Source organism: Papio anubis, chromosome 14 (genome assembly GCF_008728515.1).
Source record: "Papio anubis isolate 15944 chromosome 14, Panubis1.0, whole genome shotgun sequence".
Classification (NCBI taxonomy): Eukaryota; Metazoa; Chordata; class Mammalia; order Primates; family Cercopithecidae; genus Papio; species Papio anubis.
In genome coordinates, this window is record NC_044989.1 from 93807615 (window position 1) to 93829466 (window position 21852).

Consider the following 21852-nt stretch of genomic DNA (forward strand, 5'->3'; position numbering starts at 1 on the left):
ACCAAGTGTTTTAGTGATCACGTGGAGACAGCAGGTTTAGAACCCCCAATAATTTAGATAAGAGGATGACAAACTGCAAAAGAATATAAAATAATAAATATGATTTTAAAAACAAAAATGATAGTTAAAACTTAAAGAAAAGAAAAACTATGCAAAAAAGATGTGGACTCCTGGTTCCACTAGGGATATAGAGGGCTGGAAAGAGCAGTTTCCCCACTCCCCACTCCCCACCCCCTCCCCTCCACCCCTTATAAGAGCACCAGCAGCAACAGTGAGAAATAAAAATAAAATCCTAAGCCTCTCAGCTAACTGAATGAACCCCCGCTTGTCAAGGGGACCTCAGAGAAATCTTAAAAACTGAGTTCTGGGCCAGGACAGGAGGGAAGGTCAGCACACTTCGCTATACCCCACCTTGCTAACTACCATCAGACTACCAAACCCAGCCCTTTGGAAAGACTTGCTCCACTGCTGATTTACACAACAACCCTCTGGTAAGAGACCACCGATCCGAAGTGGACTGGATTTGGCTGGTTTACAGAGACTGAGCATAGGATGCCTCTGTCCTCTCTGTTTTACCTGTTGACATATAGAGCCTAATTTTACTGCATTTAAACATTAAGTTAATGTTTACTGCATGAAGTGTTAAGTCTCCACCCAAAGTGAACATGGGATGTATGTAACAAGCACATGTGCTTACTATGCACACACCCCACCTTGTGACTATTCATAGCTTCTGTTGTAACCTGTTAAATAAGTACACTTAGCCAACCCACTGGGTATACATTGCTGTTCCACTCGTTCCTTTCTCAAAGTGCCTGCTTATTATGGTCTCTGCTGGAGGCCACGCTTCCAAACCTACTGCACAGCCAGTCTGCAGGCTGCAATCCTTTGTGAGAAATAAAGCTCTCCTTTCCAGATTTATGAACCTCATGATTCTTCAGTTGACAACAACAAAACTAACACAGAGCAATTTACAACATCACAACTTTTCCTGAACCCATCCGAGATTTGAGATTGGAGAGCAGCTAAATAACCTGGTATCACAGGAAAGACAGACACCTCCCAGAAAAGACAGACACAGGCACTTGCTTACCTGCAGCAGAGGCCCCAGGAAACTGGTAAGGATTCTGCTAACATACATAATGCATTGCTAACAGTGGGCAAAGGAAAAAAATTACAGTACATTTAACTTCAAGGTCTCAATTGGCTTTATTATGACTATAAGATTGGGCAACACTCCATTCCATGAAACAGGATGTGTTCCAATGAGCTGAGTTTGGTTTTATAAACAGACAAAGGGTTGAAGAAAGCAGAAACAAAGAACGAAGAGTGTATCAGTCATTTTAAAGCTACTTTTCTTGTAAGAGGAGAACAGGGAGACAGAACAATAGGAAAATAACTAATCAGTGACCATCAGGTTCTGCTTCTTTTGTGTGAGGATTAATGCAAGGGAGACCTCATTGTCACACCCACTGGAGATTGAGACTGGCCTACTCAGAAAACAGGCTGTTATCTCTCTCTCCTGATTTCTTGGCGGGTCAGATAACAACTTAGTTTGGGTTTGGTGACATGGAGCTTTAGCATGAGTGACTCCATGTTGATTTTCAGTCTGGACTGCTGGGGCCTAGTACATGAGCTTAGTTCAAAACAATGGCCTTCTGTAATTTTTACCCAACAAGGCTGAATGTGGGCTAGCCAGAGCAGGCAGATTTAGGAAGGATTTGGACCTACTTGCAAGCTCTCTCCACCTCCTTCCACTGGGGTGCTCACACAACTGTGAGAGAGTCCTGAGGAAGGGATCCTGGTGATGCGGCCACCAAGGGAAATGCACAGAACCTATCCTGCTCCCTCACCCTGTTCCTGCCACAGAGCAAAAGCTTTGACTTCCAGGGGAAGGGCAACACAGTCCGTGTCTTTATGGTACTGGCAAAGCCTTATTGCAGCCTGGTCAAGGGAATGGAAAAAGTCCTCCATCCGTGGTGGGACAGGAACACATGCTGGACTCAGAACCGGAGCAGGCAGGATCCCCAAGATCTCAATCAGAACAATGGAACATGCCCATCCCCCAACCACCTCAAGGCAAGCAGGCCTGTAGGCACAGGGTGGGAGTGTGAAGACAAACTGTCTCTGGGACTCAGCTGAGGAAAGACGTGAAGCTGAGGGAGTGGTCAACACCGAGAAAAACCCTCTGAGGAACCAGGCCTACCCTGAACATAAGGTAACCCTAGAGGAATTCAAAGCTTCAGTGCACTGAGTGTAACCACAGAACAAGAAACCCCAGGCCCAGCTCAGTTCCTGCCTAGATTGACTCCCACTCCCACACAAAGCCTCAGCAGAAGGAAAGATGGGCCCATTTCCAGGCGTAAAATCTATTTACCTGCATCTCTTCTGGCTCACACAAGATGTCAGGCTTTCAAGGGCATACTCCAAGGCATACATACAGAAAAGCAACAGAAAAGATCCACATTGCCAAGAGATAAAGCCATCAACATATATGACACAGACTTTGGAACTAACAGACAAATAATTACAATAACTATGATTAATATATTAAAGAATCTAGTGGAAAAGTTGGAATATGCAATCTCAGGTGGGTAATTTCAGCAGAGAGCTGGAAACTATTAGAATCAAATGGAAATGATAGAAACAAAAAGCCTTGGTAACAGATATGAAGAATACTGTCAACAGGTTCATCGACCAACTCAACTCAGCCAAGACAGGAATCGGTGAGCCTGGAGATGGACCAGTAGAAACTACCCCAAATAAAGCACAATGTGAAAAAAGTAGGGGGCAAAAACTAAGCATGTAAGAGCTGTGGAACAATATCAAATGGTCTAATAGACATATAGCTGAAATTCTAGAAAAAGAGGAGAGAGAGAATGGAGATGAATTATTTTGGAGAAAAGAAAAGGCTAAGCATCTTCCAAAATTAATGACAGATACCAAACCACAAATCCAACAAGCTGAGAAACACCAAGTGGATAAATACCTGTTTGCATGCACACACACACACACACACACACACACACCCTAAGCATGTCATATTTAAACATATATTAAAATCAAAGACAAAGAGAAAACCTCCAAGGTAACCAAAGTAAAAAAACACATTACGCATAGGAAAAAAAAAAAAAAAAGATTATAATGGACTTCTTGTCAAGAAACTATGGTAGCCAAAAGACAACACAATGACATATTTTCAACTGTCACATTATACACAAAATAAATTTCAGATGGATTGTAGTTCTAAATATGAAAGGCAAGCAATAAGGCTTCTTCTTATTGCTATCTTCTTGACCTTAGAATAAGCAGAATTTTTTTTTTGGTCTTCTTTGTTTGTTTGTTTGTTTGTAGGAGACTGGAGTTTTATTATTACTCAAGTTAGTCTCCCTGAACATTCAGGGATCAGAGGTTTCGTTTTGTTTTGTTTTGTTTTTGAGATGGAGTCTCACTCTGTCACCAGGCTGGAGTGCAGTGGCATGATCTCAGCTCACTGCAACCTCCACCTCCCGGGTTCAAGCGATTCTCCTGCCTCAGCCTCCCAAGTAGCTGGGACTACAGGCACAAGCCACCACGCCTGGCTAATTTTTGTATTTTTAGTAGAGACAGGGTTTCACCATGTTAGCCAGGATGGTCTCAATCTCTTGACCTCGTGATCCACCCACCTTGGCCTCCCAAAGTGCTAGGATTACAGGTATGAGCCACCGTGCCCAGCCGAGTTTTTATATACAATTTGGTGGGTGGGGGGAAGCCAGTGAGCTGGGAGTGCTGATTGGGTTGAGATAGAATCATAGGGAGTCAAAGCTGCCTTCTTGTGCTGAGTCAGTTTCTGGATGGGGGCCACAAGATCATATGAACAAGTTTATCAGTCTGGGTGGTGCCAGCTGATCCATCAACTGTAGGGTCTGCAAAATATCTTAGGAGCAGTTCAGAGGGGGTCAGAATCTTGTAGCCTCCAGTTGCATGACTCCTAAACCATAATTCCTAATATTATGGCTAATTTCTTAGTCTTATAAAGGCAGTGTAGTCCTCAGGCAAGAAGAAGGTTTGTTTTGGGAAAGGGCTGTTATTGTCATTGTTTTCAACTATAAACTAAATTCCTCCCAAAGTTAATTCAGTCTGTGCCCAGGAATGAACAAGGACAACTTGGAGGTTAGAAACAAGATGAAGTTCGTTAGCTCAAATCTCTTTCACTGTCTCAGTTACAATTTCGCAATGGCAGTACCAATCCCTCCCTTTGGGTTTTATAACATCTTAACCTTAAGATTTTGGCTAATGAAGATGGAAAAAGGGCAAAGATCACTCTAACTTCTTCTTGCTGATCAGGGGTATGGGGGGGTAGGTGTTGACCCCAAGGTAAGACGAGTGGACCTGCTTTGCAACTGTCTGAATATACTCATGCAGGTCCGGCTGGGGTTCCAAGGCTTACATGGCAAAGGCATTAGTATTGTCATCTATAGTTTTATAGTTTTAGTACCTCATTTAAGTGATAGCATACTATAAAGTAAATAATGACTACTAGGATAAGGAGTGCAATTCCCAGTTTTAAAAGTAAAGATTTGAAAGCATTAGCTAACAATAGTTGTACTATAGTTTTTCTTTTGAAGCATATTTTTCTCTCTCCAGTCCCTATTTTTATTAAAAACAAACCATGATAGAACTGATTTGTTTACAAAGTAAACTTTAGTCTTATTGTATTTGGCCTGATTATTTGCATAAAGCGCAGCGGAAATAATTATTTTTCACATAGGCTTCTTAAATTGACTTTAAAAACTCTGTTTCATAAAGAATCTCACATGAGACTTTTTTAAAGCTGAGCCCAGCCATGGGGTTTGTATCTCAAATACCTATGAGTTGGGTAAATTCTCCTCCTATTGAGGTAGATAACTTGAGGCTCTTGGGCCTGTTAGAAAGTGACATTCTTTACTTACCACAGGTCAAGAACCTTGTAAAGGGACTGTGTAAACAAGGTATGAGGCCAGGTTTCCCCAGGGGTTTTTATTGACTCTGTAAGTCAAGTTTGATTCTTTAAAAGAAAGCATGCCATTCCAGCCTTGGTAAAATAACCCATTTTTCCAATTGTGCCCTATTAAAAAAGAAAACAGATTATTACTGCATTTATGCAAATAACTATACTACCATAAGTTGAGAATATTTACAAATAGTTTCCAAATTCTGAAGAAATCAGGTAGAAAGAGAAACAAATATGCTCCAAATTTTGTTCATAGGAGTATACCTTACTCAATCGTTAAAAGCTGTAAATAGAAAAGTTTTCTTGGCTCTGGGAAAGAAAAAGGGATCAGCAACATTTTAAGCAAAAAAAGTCAAGAATCATTACTTCAGTTTTCTATTAGTTCAGTCCATTCATTTAACTCCTGTTCTACTTGATATTCATGAACATTTCAGCTCTCCATGAGAGCCCTGAAAGATTTTTCCTTTATTCTCATGTCATAATCTCTAGAGTTAACAGAAAACTTGCATTCAAGAGCACCTCTCAAAAGTTTTATAGCTGATTATAAAACCATCTTCTCAAAAGGACCAAAATGAGACAACAATTGTCTGTGGATGACAAAAACATTTTAGGGCAGCCACAATCAAAGACACAATTGACAAGGAAATTTGTTACTTCTGTGGCACACAATAATTTAACAAATTATAATTATTACTGATAATATATACTGAGCCATATTAGAATTATAGGAATCTTATACAATTTTGTAACACATACTAATAACGTATTTATATGAATATAACCCAAAGAAAGTTAAACACCATTTTATATTTGACAGTGTTTCCTGTGTGGTTTTAATACATTAAATAAGCCTAATGTCTTTTTGGACTTTAGGGAACCTAATTATTTTTTAAATTTAGAATTTGATCCGGTAAGGTTTACCAAATATCAGAGGTGTAAAACACTAGATATCACAAAATAGAATCTCACATCACCGTAAGTCATTCATTTAGTTAAAATGGTAACTCAAAACTTTTAAAAAAGAAAAATCTTTACTCTGATAGGAGACTCAGCTTTCCAAACAACAAGACCCCATGAGGGCAGCATGAAGCCAACCAAATCTGTATCTTCTCTCACCTCCCCTTTTTTCCTTGCCATTTACCCAAAGGGGCAGATAAAACCTTTCGTTATCTTTTAATATTACATGAAAATATTTTTCAAAAGAGAAAACCAAATTTTATTTTTGCATTAGTGCCTTTTTAATGCTAAGGCTAGTTTTTAAATAAAATTTTATAAATCTATACAGTTTCAATTAGTGTGACCATAAAGTAAAATTTTCATAAACCTTTTAGAACCCTTTACAATTTTCTGTTAAACAGCAGATTAATTTTCTGAGAAACCTTTGTTGTTTGGACACATGGGCCCCAATTATGGCCCCCATGTTAGTGTGCTTTCATTTTAATGTTCAAAATTAAATAATTCCCTTCAAATCTTAGCCAACTTGCTCAACCCTTGCTCAAGTTGGTCTTGAACTTTCTTTACAAGACCAACCCTTCACAAACCATTTTCACCTTGCTTAAAAACCTTCAATTTTGTCCCGTTACTCTTTTAGGTTAAGATGACTTTTAAAACCCTCTGAATTAGACAAAATTACATTTCTTTTAACAAAAGCCATATCCCCATGCCTTCTTGTAATCTTTTACCAAAAACACATTCTATTTTCCCTACATGTTGTATGTAAAACTGTTTCTCCAGTAGTCTCAACTATATGTTACAATGTAACTGTTAGCAACTTTTATTTTTGGTGAAAAACCTGGTAAGTAAGCCATTTTAATTATGTACTAGGGGTGGAGCCCAGTACATCAGACAAGTGAAGATAAGGTCTGACAGTTTCCAGCATAACTAGCGGGGGCATGGCTAACTCCACATGTTCCCAGGCCATATCTATAGTCTAACGCTCCCAGGTAGGTAAACTGAACAATTTTCAAAAGTCAAGGAAGTAGTTTATGACCTTAAAGCATTTAGCAAATCTGATATCTGACCTTAATTGAGAACAAATGTCTACATTTTGAAGACATTTTGTTTTGCCATAATCTTTAAAACTGTATTTCCAAAAGATTACTAAAGTCACATGAACAAAATACATTAAATTTCTATTTTTCTGACAAAATATTTGATTTAAGCACTTATTTTTCCAAGACAATTAATCAGAGCTTTTTTGTTTGTTTGTTTTTTGTTGTTTTGGTTTTTTGTTTTTTGTTTTTTGTTTTTTTGAGATGGAGCCTCACTCTTATCACCCATGCTGGAGTGTAATGACATGATCTCCGCTCACCGCAACCTCTGCCTCCTGAGTTGAAGCGATTTTCCTGCCTCAGCCTCCTGAGTAGCTGGGATTACAGGCACCCGCCACTATGCCCAGCTAATTTTTGTACTTTTAGTAGAGACAGGGTTTTGTCATGTTAGCAGGCTGGTCTTGAACTCCTGACCTCAGGTGATCTGCCCACTTCAGCCTCCCAAAGTTCTGGGATTACAGATGTGAGCCACTGCGCCTGGCCCAGCTTTTTTAGATAAACATCACACACACAACACATATAAATCCAGTAGTTGTAAGATTTTTCATTTGCCAGTTTCTTAATTGGATTACTGGTTTCAGGGTGGAGCCCTTGGAGGAACAGGTCCAGGAAAGCATGCAGTTTCTAGGGCCTAATAAGCCAGCACAGCTGGAAGAAAGATCCCCAAAATTAAGGGTGTCCTTTTATACTGAATACTGGATCCCCCAAAAGGAGGGAAATACCACGGGAGAAGATAGTGCAATGCTTCTATCATGCATTTTGTTTCAAGGCAAGCCAAAGCCAATCAGCCCATTATGTAATCAGCCCATCCCCCACGATAGTCTCATCTCTCATTGGGGGTTGCGGATATTTCCATTTTCTTCCAGGTGGCCAAGAGCTTGCTTCTCTAACTGAAACATCAAAGAGCTGAGTAACCCCCCATAACTGCCATTAACCATCCCCAAAAGTGTATTTCCTAACTAGTTATTACACACCAAGTTTCTCTCATAATGCAGAGTAATTTCTGATACCTGTAAAAGTCAAAACTGTCAGCTAATACCATGCAAAACAGAATAGAGCCTTATATTTTGAGAGAGATTATGCTCTTTCAATTCCTGGGCTTCTGTGAGAATAACAGAGGTTTTCCCAGAATGGGGTCTGTGGTGCCTCCTCTGATTTTCCCCAGGAGTCCCAGGCTGTTAGTAATTATCTTAAGTTTTCTCATATGGGCATCAAGAGTGGCAAGAAGACAAAATGGAGAATAATAATTCAGTGTACTGAGAAGAAAAAATATTTTCATAAAAACTCAATTCAAGAAGAGGAAAAATATAAAGGCCTCTTAAATACATATAGCTTGTATATCAGCTTTTAATTAAACTGATTTTAAGCATAGAGCTCTTTTTTCTTAAAAAAAAAAAAAAAAATCCTTTTAAATCTCTTATTACCAGACTCTAGTTACCTTGGCTGTCCTGGCTAGAGTCTGGTAATAAGCTAACTTCCCACATGAAATTAATAAGTTTTAATGAAGGTATATAATAACTTACCCATGGACACATAAGCTGTCTCAAAGTGATGGTAAGCAGTTTATTTCTTTTCTTTTTTTTTAATTTGATATGGTGTTTCACTCTGTTGCCCAGGCTGGAGTGCAGTGACGCCATCTCAGCTCACTACAAGCTCTGCCTTCCAGGTTCACGCCATTCTCCTGCCTTAGCCTCCCAAGTAGCTGGGACTACAGGCGCCCGCCACCAAGCACGGCTAATTTTTTTGTATTTTTAGTAGAGACAGGGTTTCACCATGTTAGCCAGGATGGTCTCGATCTCCTGACCTTGTGGTCCGCCCACCTCAGCCTCCCAAAGTGATTAAAGAGAAGTCTCCTGAACCAAGACTCTCCTACTAGTTAAGGAGAGCCAACTGAGACCTCCCCAGGAGCCAAACTGAGACAGATGACACTCTGTGGTGGAGCTACAAACAGACACCCACAATGGGGCTACAGACACCCCAACATGAGGCTACAGACAGATACCCTGTGATAGGGCTACTGTTAAGGGACATCTTCCCAGGACTAGTTCTCTACTGCAGTTAAATCCATGCACATTGGGTCAGCAGTGCCCCAGCAGTAAACAGTACCACAACCAGCTCCTAGTCCAAGAGAACTAGGAGGCCTCTTGGGCTGGCCTCTGGATCCCTTGCCAAAGGGGGCTACCAAACCATGGGCAGGTAGCCACAGGGGCAATCCTGGACAAGCCCCCAAATTTGTAACTGCCCAATGGGTTCACCTTGCCCACTGCCTAGACAGAGTCAATTTTATCAAGACAGGGGAATTGCAATAGAGAAAGAGTAGTTCACACAGAGGTGGCTGTGCAGAAGACTGGACTTTTATTATTACTCAAATCAGTCTCCAGGATGTTTTTAACATGATAGAAAAACTAACTAAGTAAGAAAAATACATAAAATCCATTAAATTTGGAAGCTTCTAATCAGGGGCAGGACTAAAACAGGGGGAGCCGTGATGAGGCACAAAATGTAAAGGGAGAGGACACCAAAAATATTCAGAGGATTCCTATTTTAATACAAGATTAATTGATTTTTATTTTTAAATTTTATTTTATTTATTAAGAGATGGGATCTTGCTCCATTGCCCAGGCTGGAGTGCAGTGGTGCCATCACAGCTCACTGTAGCCTGAAACTCCCAGGCTCAAGCGATTCTCCCGCCTCATCTCTGGAGTAGCAGGGACTGCAGGCATGTACCACCATGCCTGACTATTTTACTTTTTTATTTTTTGTAGAGATCAGGGTTTCACAATATTTATTTTAAACCTCAGAATTAATGCAAAAGGTCCATGATGAACAAAATATCAAAACTTTAAATAAAAATGATCAGCTTTCTCAAAATCAGAGTGAAGTGGCATGGAGGAAGGAACATCTGATAGGTTGTGGAAAAATTATATGAAAAAATAGTGTGTTGTATTGAGTAGAGGATGGAAATCAATGATATATATAAGCTTGGCTGGAAATTTAAGAAGTGAGCTCTTATTACTGTTATCTAAAAAAATTATTTGAAAAATATTTTTAATAGTTCTATGTTTAGCTAAGCATTAGGGCCCTGAAGAAATTCACTGAAGAAAACAATTTTAACAAGTCTAATAAACAAAAATAAAGCCCCAAAATATTAAAAATTAAAGCAATTAATTAAATAAATGAAACCAAGATTGGACAAGGCTGGGATTAAAATGAGGCCACCATCGTGCCTATCAGATTCTGTGAGGAAAACAACAGTGATTTTGCTCCAGAAGCTGGAGAGTCTCCCAGGGTCTCGATGCTGGTCATTAGGAGGTGGATGCCAGCCTGATTCTCATTCCCTTGTAAAGGACTTATTTTTTTTATTTCAACTTCATTTAATTTCTGACTTTTGCTTTTTATCTTGCTAGGGACTTTTCATAGGCTCTTTGCACTTAATATTCTGAAAATTCCATAGACATGGTGTGTGTGTGTGATGGGAGATGTCCTACAACCCCATAATTCTGATTTTAGGAACCAACCTGGAACACTCCCTGCCCCCACATGCACCAAGACGAGCATAAGGACATACCCTTGGCAGCAGGTGGACACCTTGTTGTCTTTCAGGACAAAACCCAGGTCTGAAAGTTCTAAGCTTTCACTCCTCTGCACATTTCCTCTTCTGTGTGGTCTCTGTTGTCACTTTCCAGGACACCTATCAGTCACCTGCCAGGTAGCTTGGGCTGCTCCTTTTTCTCTTGTTATAAGAGAGCAACAGTTTGGAGAAGGCATGGAAAGATGCTCTAGGACATCCAATCCTGTGCCTGGCTGGTATTTAAAAGACAGAGGGCATAGGGAGCAATGGTCAGTAGCGTGGGGATGAACAGCCAATTTGCATCAGCTGGGAGGAGCCCTTGGTCTAGCAGCAGGACATGAATTGAATGCTGTGCCTGCCATGTGATGATGCCCTTCTGAATCAGACCCAGTAGTGCCACAGATGGCTCTTTTGGATAAACACAGAAGTTGACCCTTCTGGTCTTGAAGCTTGAAACTTACATTTGTTTTATCTGAGTTCCTTCCTCAGGAAATGACCCACAAAGGTCTCTCAAAAAATATCAAAGAACTGACACTCAACCAAATCACATCCAGACAATGAGATGCCCAACCCCTCATTTTGTTTTCTTATCCCTTCTGAGTTCCTGTTTTCCAACACATTGTTACTTTTCCTTCCTGCTGTATAAACCCCAATTTTAGTCAGTCAGGAGGATAGATTTGAGACTGAGGTCCCATCTCCTCGGCTGCAGCACCCAGTTAAAGCCTTCTTCCTTGGCAATACACGTCATCTCGGTGACGGGCTTTCTGGGCCTAGACCGAACCCTGGTGTTTCAGTAACACCTCCATGCTGATGACGCTTGCTGAGGTTTCTCTGTCTGTATCACTCTGCAGGTTCACTTGGCTGCCAAGGCCATTTGATTGCCCCTAATGTTCATTGCCACGTACACATGGCTCCTCTGAGGTCAGCCACTTCTATACATCATAAAATTCTCAACCTTTAAACAGCCCAATACATAAAAGACTCAGAAACACATAGTGTTTAGGCACCATGTTATACTTGATAAGTTCCAAATAGGTGACAGATGTTTGACATTACAACCTAGAGAATTTTATCTGATTATTCAAGTACATTTAAGTAACTGATTTAGTTTGAAAAGATATTTTGTGAATACATGTCCAAGGTGGATCTCTCCTTACAGTCACCCACAGACCAGTGCTGTCTTTAGTAAAAGAAAAAATAAAAGTTATTCTTATGGTTAAAAAAAATAGAAAACAGTGTATCTACGTCACGTTCCAAGAGGCTATTATAATAATAATGTTAGCATCATTATTGGTAATTAGGAAGTGCCATTTCACATAGTTGCCTCTTTGTTGACTGGGACAAGCCTGTGAAAGCCAAGTATTCTGAACCAAGGAACATGTTCCCACAGGGTTTTTTGGTCTGTTTTTCTTTTAGAGACAAGGTCTCGCTCTGTTGCCCAGGCTAGAGTGCGGTAGTGCCATCACAGCTCACTGAAGCCTTGAACTCCTGGGCTCAAGCAATCCTCGCATCTCAGTCTCCCAAGTAGCTGAGACCACAATTGTGTACCAACATACCTGGCTAATTTTATTATTTTTTTAAATAGAGATGGGGGTCTCGCTGTGTTGCTTAGGCTGATCTGAAATTCCTGGGCTCAAACTATCCTCCCACTTCGGCCTCCCAAAGTGCTGGGATTACAGGCATGAGCCACCGCACCCAGCCAACCCCTGTGTTTTTAACACAGACATATTTTCACGCATTCCATCCTCTCCTGCTCTCAGAAAAAAATCCCAGCTGCTTTTACCTTGAACCTTTTTATCATGGTTTATTTCCTCCTGCCCTCACTAGAATTGCTGGTTCCCTCCCCATCCCACCCATCTGGCTCTCCCAAAGGAAGTGTTCTTGCTTGCTTCTCCTCGCTTTTCCTCCTGTGGGGCTTCCTGTTCACCTTCATTACTTCCCCTGTTCTCCTTCACTTTCCCCCACCATGCCCTGACAGGACTCGAGTTTGCTCCCCACCCTTCTCCCGAAGCCCCTCTTGCCTATGCAGACCTGCTTCATGCATGTAAGGAGATGCCGCCAATTCAGCGATGGCTTTTCATCTTTTGTTTGGGGCTCAACTCTCACTCCCTTTTATTATAACATCCTCTTGGAACCTGGCGTAGATACACTGTTTTCTATTTTTTTAACCACAAGAATTACTTTTATTTTTTCTTTTACTAAAGACAGCACTGGTCGGGCACGGTGGCTCACACCTGTAATCCCAGCACTTTGGGAGGCCGAGGTGGGCAGACTACCTGAGGTCAGGAGTTCGAGACCAGCCTGACCAACATGGTGAAACCCCGTCTCTTCTAAAAATACAAAAATTAGCCAGGCATGGTGGTGCACGCCTATTGTCCCAGCTACTTGGGAGGCTGAGGCATGAGAATTGCTTGAACCCAGGAGGTTGCAGTGAGCCGAGATCACACCACTGCACTCCAGCCTGGGAGACAAAATGAAAGTTTGTCTCAAAAAACATATAATAATAATAAAGACAGCATTGTTTCCTGGCTCCCTACCCTAAAACATCCTAGGTGATTAATGTAACTACCTCTATACCATGTTTTTGTCTCTTACGCTGCTAATGTTTTTGTTTTTTGTTTTTTGTTTTGAGATGGAGTCTCACTCTGTCACCCAGGCTGGAGTGCAGTGGAGTAATCTTGGCTCACTGCAACCTCTGCCTCCTGGGTTCAAGTGATTCTCCTGCCTCAACCTCCTGAGTAGCTGGGACAATAGGCATGCACCACCCTGCCTGGCTAATTTTTGTATTTTTAGTAGAGATGAGGCTTCACCATGTTGGCCAGGATGGTCTCGATCTCTTGACCTCATGATCTGCCCACCTCGGCCTCCCAAAGTGCTGGGATTACAGGCGTGAGTCACCCCACCCGGCCTCATTTTTGGACTTTAACTTAGAGTTGGTTAATTCTCCCCTTCTCATGACATAGTTCTAATCCATCTTTTTAATCCTTTAGTCTATACTCCTAAACCGATTTCTTCAATTTAATTACTTGCTGTCTTTTCAAAATCATTTCCTAATTGCACTATTGCACACTTGAAAAGGATTTATAAGGCTTGAGCCATGATCTGTGTTGGAGTGAGGATATTTATTCCTAGGTGTGTCCCTGGGGAGGAATTTTCCCTAAACACTTTCGGTCTCTTGCCCTGTCTGTCCCTTATCACTCCCAACAGAGAAGGGTGTGCTCTGGCCTGGCGTTGGGGTGGCACACTGCTGGTCCAGATTCTCTGTCTCTGTTAACAGCCCCAATCAGAGGGCCATCCCTCCTCCCTGCACCATGAGGAGGTGGCAAGGTGGTGGTTGGGGATGGAGGGCAGGCCACGCCACTAACAGCACTTTATCAGAGGATGCTCTTGTCTCCGTCTTCCTGCTTCTATGACTATATCTCAACTAGTTCTGAGGTTGGAGTCCAAGCTCAACAATCTGCTGAGCATTTCTCAGATCCCTGATCCTTTTCTTCCCGATACAGTCTCCAAAATGAATCCACTTCCTCTGTTCTTCTTACAGCCATATCAGACTCCTTCACTCCAGGCAGGTGACCAAGGTTTCCACCTTCCCCAGAAGCTTCCACCTTTGACGCTTTAGAAGATAATACGGCCGGGCGCGGTGGCTCACGCCTGTAATCCCAGCACGTTGGGAGGCCAAGGCTGGCAGATCACGAGGTCAGGAGATTGAGACCATCCTGACTAACACGGTGAAACCCCATCTCTACTAAAAATACAAAAATTAGCGGGGCGTGGTGGCGGGCACCTGTAATCCCAGCTACTCAGGAGGCTGAGGCAGGAGAATGGCATGAACCAGGGAGGTGGAGCTTGCAGTGAGCTGAGATTGTGCCACTGCACTCCAGCCTGAGTGACAGAGCGAGACTCTGTCTCAAACAACAACAACAAAAAAAGATAATACAATTACATTAATAATAACAACAGCAATAATAATGCTTCTTCAGAACTAACCATGCCATGTGATTTGCTTTAAGTGTATTATTCCATTTCCATTTCTTTTTTCTTTCCTTTACTTTTTTTTTTTCAAGAAGGAGTCTCTCTCTGTTGCCCAGGCTAGAATGCAGTGGTGCGATCTCAGCTCACTGCAACCTCTGCCTCCTGGGTTCAAGCAATTCTCCTGCCTCAGCCTCCTGAGTTGCCAGGACTACAGGCGCGCGCCATCACACGCAGCTAACTTTTTTGTATTTTTAGTAGAGACGGGTTTTCACCATATTGTTCAGGCTGGTCTTAAACTCCTGACCTCAGGTGATCCACCTGCCTTGGCCTCCTAAAGTGTTGGGATTACAGGCTGGAGCCACTGTGCTCGGCCTTGTTTTGTCTTTTCTTTTTGAAATCGGGTCTTACTGTCACCCAGACTGGAGTGTGGCACAATTATAGCTCACTCCCTGCACGCAAGCAATCCTCCTGGCTCAGCCTCCCAAGTAGCTAGGACTACAGGCGCATGCCACGATGCCTGACTATTTATTTATTTTTTATTTGTTTACTGAGACGGAGTCTTGCTCTGTCACCCAGGCTAGGGTGCAGTGGCGTGATCTCAGCTCACTGCAACCTCTGCCTCCTGGGTTCAAGCGATTCTCCTGCCTCAGCCTCCCGAGTAGCTGGGATTACAGGTGCCTGCTACCGCACCTGGCTAATTTTTGTATTTTAGTAGACATGGGTGTTCATCATGTTGGCCAGGATGGTCTCAAACTCCTGACCTCGTGATCCACCCACCTCGGCCTCCCAAACTGCTGGGATTACAGGTGTGAGCCACCGCACCCGGCCTTATTTTTTTATTGTAGAGATAGGGTCTCACTATGCTGCCCATGTTGGTCTCGAACTCCCAGCCTCAAATGATTCCCCCATCTTTGACATACGAAAGTGCTGAGATTACAGGTGTGACCCACCACATCCAGCCCATTTATCTTCAATAACCCTAAAAACAAGATTAATTTTAAGTATCCTCACCTCAACAACGAGGAAACTAATTTTTTTTTTTTTTTTTTTTGATACGAACTTTCACTCTTGTTGCCCAGGCTGGAGTGCAATGGCGCAATCTTGGCTCACTGCAATCTTTGCCTCCCCAGTTCAGTGATTCTCCTGCCTCAGCCTCCCAAGTAGCTGGGATTACAGGTGCCCGCCACCACACCAGGCTAATTTTGTTGTTGTTGTTGTTGTTGTTTAATTTTAGATGAAATCTTGCTCTGTCGCCCAGGCTGGAGTGCAGTGGCGCAATCTCGGCTCATTGCAATGTCTACCTCCCAGGTTCACACCATTCTCCTGCCTCAGCCTCCCAAGTAGCTGGGACTACAGGTGCCCACCACCACGCCCTGCTAATTTTTTTTGTATTTTTAGTAGAAACGGGGTTTCACCGTGTTAGCCAGGATGGTCTCGATCTCCTGACCTTGTAATCCACCTGCCTCAGCCTCCCAAAGTGCTGGGATTACAGGCATGAGTCACCGCACCTGGCCTAATTTTTGTATTTTTAGTAGAGATGGGGTTTCGCCATGTTGACCAGGCTAGTCTCGAACTCCTGACCTGATGATCCGCCCGCCTCGGCCTCCCACAGTGTTGGGATTACAGGTGTGAGCCACCGCGCCCAGCCAAGGAAACTAAATTTTAACAGCATTAGACAAGTTGCCCAAGGCCACTCAATGGGGGAGCCAGAATTCACAGCCTGGTCTGCCTGGCACCAAGCTGGTGCTAGAACCACCATGCTCTGATTTTTAAGAAGCTGAGCCATGAAATCAACCTCCCACTCTCCTAATGGAGGCTGCCCTCTTCCTGCTCTCCCATCCCTCCAGAGCTGCACCTGCAGCATCTGCTTCCTCCCACTGCCTGACCACATCCTTCCAAGCTCCCCGTTGCGGCTCACAGCTTCCACCCACTGTTTCCCACGCCAGGTGCCATCGTTCCCATTTTAAGCATCAATAAGGCCCAGAGAGTTTCAGTAACTTGCCTTAGGTAACAGTGTTAGCGGGAGGACTTGAACCCGAAACTTTCTGACTCCAAGTCGCCCGGCCTTGACCTTACGCTGTGCTGCCTGACAGTTTAAACGGAGCTGACCCTCCAAAGCACCTTGGTTATGGAGTGGAGAGAGCGCTGAGCTCAGAGTCAGGAACAAATCCAAGTCTGGTCTGTTTTGCTGGAGAGGTGATCTCACCCTCAGCGCCTCTGTTGCTGCATCTGTGAGAATGAGAGGAGGGGGCCAGGAGATCCCTAAACACCCCCTGCAGTAGCATTCTGTGAGGCAATACAAGGAAAAGAAGGGAAAAACACAGCGGAGAGAGGCCACCTCCCTTGCCAAGAGTCATCCGAAGTGTCTGCAGCATCCGCCAGCAGGCCTAGTGTGCAGCCTGGTCATCCTGTTGAGTGTCCTGCATGACCACATCCAGCTCCCATGGCCCTGACCAGAGCCTTCTGAGCATCTCCAAGGACCCCAAAGGGAACAGAGGCCTCTTTCTGGCCCAGGGACAATTTGTGGTTTTCAGTTCATTCGCCTTGTCTTCAGGGGGTCCCCTGTGCCAACTTGCTACCTACAAATCCTGGTGCTTTCAAGACTTCTTAACAACCCTTCAACCAAGCACATGTGAATTCATCCTTTATCTGATAGAATCATTGTGCTGTGGGCCCAGGAGCTTAGCATCACCCCTTGTGAACAGCTGATTTGTAGGGCCAAGGGCAAGCCTCTCCATGTGGCCTTGGCAGTCGCAGGTAAAGACGATGTGGGCTTGGGGAGGCACTGTTTTCAGCCACACAAAGGACTCCTTTCCCGGTCTCTCTGTTGCTTGGAAAGCTGTGGCTGCACACCAGCAAGTCTGCAGTCTGAGTGAACAGGGAAGACGGTCCCAAGAGCAGTGGTTACTGGACCTTGCTGCTCATGGTGTTGTCCCACAGCAGAGTCAGTGTCACCTGGCAGGGGACTTAGGAAATGCAGTCTCAGGCCCTGGACCTGCTGAGACAGAGCCTGCACTTTACAAAGGTTGCAGAAGACTCACTCAACGGGCAGGGAAGTCTGACACACCCAAGACTGATCTTGGCTCAGCCCAGCTCGGTTGGCATGAGGGTCTGTTCCTTCCCACACAGGGCCTTGGCAAGTTTCCAACCCGAGCCTTATCTGTAAAGTAAAACGAGACCCCCACCAACCCCCGGGGTTGTTTGGAGAATTCTGTGAGATCATATATAGAAAAGGACTTCAAGGACTTCACACAGCATTTGGTGCATGGCAATAGAGAAATATTAGGGCCCTGCACCCAGGAGTTTCAGGAGCTCCTTCAATGGCAGGAATGAATGAGTGCCTTTACAATGACCGTCCCCCTCCCCCAACAACCGCAGACGCTAACAGGTACCTGCACCTGCGTGCTCAGCAGCACTGTCGACAACAGCCAGAGGTGGAAGCAGCCCAAGTGTCCACTGATGGATGACTGGATGAGCAAAACGTGCTACATCCGTGCAATGGAATGTTATTCAGCCATGAAAAGGAAGGAAACTCTGATACATGCTACAACGTGGATGAACCTTGAGGACGTTATGCTTTGTGAAATAAACCCTTCACCAAAGGACAAATATGGTATGATTCCACTAATATGAACTCCCTAGAGCTTTCAAGAGATGGATGGTGGTGATGGCAGTACATGGCGTGAATGTACTTAATGCCATGGAACTGTGCACTTAGAAATGGTTCTGATGGGTCAGGTGCAGTGGCTCACACCTGTAATCCTAGCACTTTGGGAGGCCGAGGTGGGTGGATCACTTGAGGCCAGGAGTTCGAGACCAGCCTGGCCAACATGGTGAAACCCTGTCTCCACTAAAAAAAAAATACAAAAATTAGCCGGGCATGGTGGCAGGTGCCTGTAATCCCAGCTTCTTGAGAGGCTGAGGCAGGAGAATTGCTTGAACCTGAGAGGTGGAGGTTGCAGTGAGCCAAGACTGTGCCATTACACTCCAGCCTGGGCAACAAGAGCGAAACTCCATCTCAAAAAAAAAAAAAAAAAAAAGTGAGGCTCCTTGGGAAGGCGATTCCTGACATGAGCCTTCCAGGAGGGGTAGGAATTCTCTACACAGGCAGGTGGGAACTCCAGGCAGAGGGAAGGCCTGAAACACACCACAGGCTACCCCGTCCCCAGACTGCTGGGAGGCAGGAAGGGGCTACGGGGCCACGGGAGTGAGTTACCAAGGGCCCTGTGCCTGCTGAGGCATGAGGATGCATCTCTGGGATGACAGAAAGGCAGCAAAGGGCTTCAGACTATGGGATACCTGGAATAGGGCTCTAAGCACCTCCTCCCAATGATTGTGGACTCAATGCAGGAAATGTGGAGGCTTCGGACTAGACCACTGATGGAGGAGGGAAAAGGAGATGGGGTCCATCAATATTTGAAACTTGGCGAAATGCAGTAAGATTTTAATGGTTAATCAAAAATAAGAGGTGAATGGGAGAAAGAGGAGCTGACAACCACTCCCACGATTCTGGTTTCCAGAGCGTGTTGTAGCTGAGAGGGCAGCAGTTTGAGTGGCAGCAGAGGCTGGGGTTGAGGCTGGGAAGTGGAGGCAGCAGGGGAGACTGCCCCATCAGAAGCCCGCCATGAGCATGGGATGCAGAGGGACTGGAAGGTGCTGGAAGGGATGTGGAGCTTTGGGAGAGGGTCGGAGAGATGGAATAAATTGATGCCTGTTCCTAGACCAAGAAGTGGGGAGCAACTGAAGAAACGAGAGTGGGATCCACGATGCAGTCCGTACACAGATGCTTCACTCTCTGACAGCTCTCATCTGTCTCACTGTCACCCAGGATTGGACAGGACATCTACAAGTGTGCATGTGTATTTGCTATAAGGTGCATTTTTTTTTTCCTCTGGAGATAGTGACCAACCTTTCAAAAACTATTTTTGGGTATATGTTATCATTTCTTTCTTTTAGTATCTATGAAGGGAATATTATAGAAGCCATGTTAACACTGGAGAAACGTCTAATATTAAAAAACCAGTATTCTAGCAAGTAAAATTATATATTTGTGTAACCTTGTTCTACATCTGGGAAATCATTAAACTAGTAGGGGGTTGTATTCATCAGAGCTCTCTGTTGCAAGCAACAGACACTCACTCTGGATGATTTAAAAGGAACAGAAATGTATTAGGAGGATATTGGATAGTTCACAAAACCTCCAAGAGGGCGGGAGAGCCAGGCTGGATGCTGTGCCACTGACACAACATTCAAAACTCACGGATTCTTCTGCTGCCATCCATTGTGCTAGCTACCAGCCATGCATGGCCACGCGGCACTTGATATGTGCCTGGCCCGACTGAGATGTCCTGCAGATGCAAAATACTCACTGGACTTTGAAGACTAAATGCGAAGAAAGGACATAAAATCTCACTCATACTTACAGGTTAAAATGATATTTGCACACACTGGGTATAAGTAAAGTATATTGAAATTAATTTCACCTGTTTCTTTTTGCTTTTTAAATGCAGTTACTAGAAAACTTTACATTACCTGTGGGAAACTGGGCTCCACATCATTTCCTCTGTTTTCTATTGATCGAATTGAGTCTCAAGGCCACTTCTGGTATTTGGGGGAAAGGAAATATATATCACCTCCAGATGGGTGCAGCCCCCCCATGCAGGGATGGGGAGCTGCCCGAGGCTGTTTTTGGAGACATCTGCGGTCCCCAACAACAGTGCATCTGGCCTGTTTTTTCACATGGGGCTCTGCGTCTGTGGCTGACTCAATGCAGGGCTTGGGGCGGGGGTGACTCTTGCATGACAGATCAGGTCAAGCCTCCATCGTGCTCAGGGTTTATGAGACAGATCACAAGGGCCTCTGGGGACTGCCTGTCGCTCGTGGTCCTGGAGAACCAACCCCATGGTCAACTCCACCTCTGAACCTCTCCTGCAAGGGGCCAGAGCATCCTGGTAGCCTCGCCCATCCTGACACCTGCTGTGGTACCCCATTCCCTGCTCTGGCACTTGAACACCCCCTCTGCCCCGCCATCCCAGGACTTCACGTCCTGCCGCTGCCAGGGAGCCCTTTGCAACCACAGTGCCTGGCAACAGTGACATGGCCTGCAGAAATGCATCCTTGCTATTCAGTTGCACTTGCTAACGAGGCATCTTCTGGGGCCTTGTAGGGGAGATCATTGGGGGATGGCGAGCTGTTATCATAGGAAAAGTCTGCTCTGGTTCTTCATCTCCATATTCGTCGTCCACACTACTCACTGCATTTCTGCATCCTGGCTTTGTGTGGGCCATGCTGCTGTGGACTCCAGCATCTGTCAACCCAAATGCAAAGGCGAAGTCCACCTCAGCTGCTGGAACCACCACACTGAAGTGCTCTACCCATGCTTCAGCTGCCTCCGGAATCCATTCCCACATGGGCTCACCAGATGTGTGCAGCTAATCAATAGTTAGCATTTCTGTCTTTGGACAGTAAGGACTTGTGCTTCCAGACTTCAGACCTCTCCTCAGGTAGCAGCTCTGACCCAAGGTTAGGATTCCAGGACTCAGTCAGCTCCTGGTATTCTTTGGCACCCCTTTTTATGTTATTTTATTTTATTTTATTTATTTTTTTGAGACAGAGTCTCTCTCTCTCTGTGGCCCAGGCTGGAGTGCAGTGGTACTATCTCAGCTCACTGCAACCTCCACCTCCCGGGTTCACACCATTCTCCTGCCTCAGCCTCCCGAGTAGCTGGGACTACAGGCGCCCGCCACCACATCTGGCCAATTTTTGTATTTTTAGTAGAGATGGGATTTCACCATGTTGACCAGGCTGGTCTCGATCTCCTGACCTTATGATCTGCCCGCCTAGGCCTCCCAAAGTGCTGAGATTACAGGTGTGAGCCACCGCACCCAGCCTAGCACCCCTATTTAAAACAAATTAAACTGTTTTTATCATAGTAAAATATACACAACATAAAATTTACCATTTTGAGCTGGCACAGTGGCCTATGCCTATGGTCCCAGGTACTTCAGAGGCTGAGGCAGGAAAATTCTGTGAGGTTAGAAGTTGGAGGCTGCAGTGCACTATGACGGCAACTGTAAATAATCTCTGCACTCCAGCCTGGGCAACATACCAAAACCCCATCTCTTTTCTTTTTTTTTTTTTTTTTGGTTTTTTGTTTGTTTGTTTGTTTGTTTTTGAGACGGAGTCTAGCTCTGTCGCCTAGGCTGGAGTGCAGTGGTACAATCTCGGCTCACTGCAAGCTCCGCCTCCTGGGTTCATGCTATTCTCCTGTCTCGGCCTCCCGAGTA

The 21852-nt window shown here is 44.3% G+C and overlaps 1 long non-coding RNA gene across 1 annotated transcript; it reads right to left on the reverse strand.

The window, feature by feature from the left end:
- Positions 1–18981: 18981 nt before the first annotated feature.
- Positions 18982–21209, reverse strand: LOC116270320. Its single transcript, XR_004178345.1, has 2 exons — positions 20821–21209; positions 18982–20167 (listed from the first exon to the last, which is right to left on the reverse strand). It is a non-coding gene; the product is annotated as an uncharacterized LOC116270320 (long non-coding RNA).
- Positions 21210–21852: the final 643 nt, after the last annotated feature.